The following is a 345-nucleotide window of genomic DNA, read 5'->3' as shown; positions in this document are numbered from 1 at the left end:
TATCTTTTCAAAATATTCAAAATTTTGCTTTCGCACTTTTTGGAACATTGCGAGTTCTTCTTCAGAAATTATCTGCAATCTCTTAGGCTGCACATACTGCGGGATGTATGACTCTACATCTGGATGTTCCTCACTTCTCTGAATTGCTGGGATTATAACACATTCTTCATTAGAAGCATCATATTCCATATATTCATCATGAAAACCAGCTAGGGAATATTCTTGCAAAGTGGTCTCCAGAATTGAACTTTGTGGAACCTGTCTTCCTGCAGCAGTTTGAAGTGGAACATTCTGGATTATTTGCTCAGATGTTTCTTCTTTATTTTGAGAAATCGAAATATGCTT

At 36.2% G+C, this 345-nt stretch overlaps 1 protein-coding gene across 4 annotated transcripts in view; it reads right to left on the bottom strand.

Moving 5' to 3' along the window:
- LOC110018761 (translation initiation factor eIF-2B subunit delta-like) overlaps window positions 1–345 on the bottom strand; it is a 61,601-nt gene that overhangs the window by 38,491 nt on the left and 22,765 nt on the right. The gene's annotated exons all lie outside the window — the stretch shown is intronic.

The sequence above is a fragment of the Phalaenopsis equestris genome, unplaced genomic scaffold (assembly GCF_001263595.1).
Source record: "Phalaenopsis equestris unplaced genomic scaffold, ASM126359v1 Scaffold000036, whole genome shotgun sequence".
NCBI lineage: Eukaryota > Viridiplantae > Streptophyta > Magnoliopsida > Asparagales > Orchidaceae > Phalaenopsis > Phalaenopsis equestris.
The sequence above is the reverse complement of the archived record's forward strand: the minus strand, read 5'-3'. Positions and strand labels throughout refer to the sequence as shown.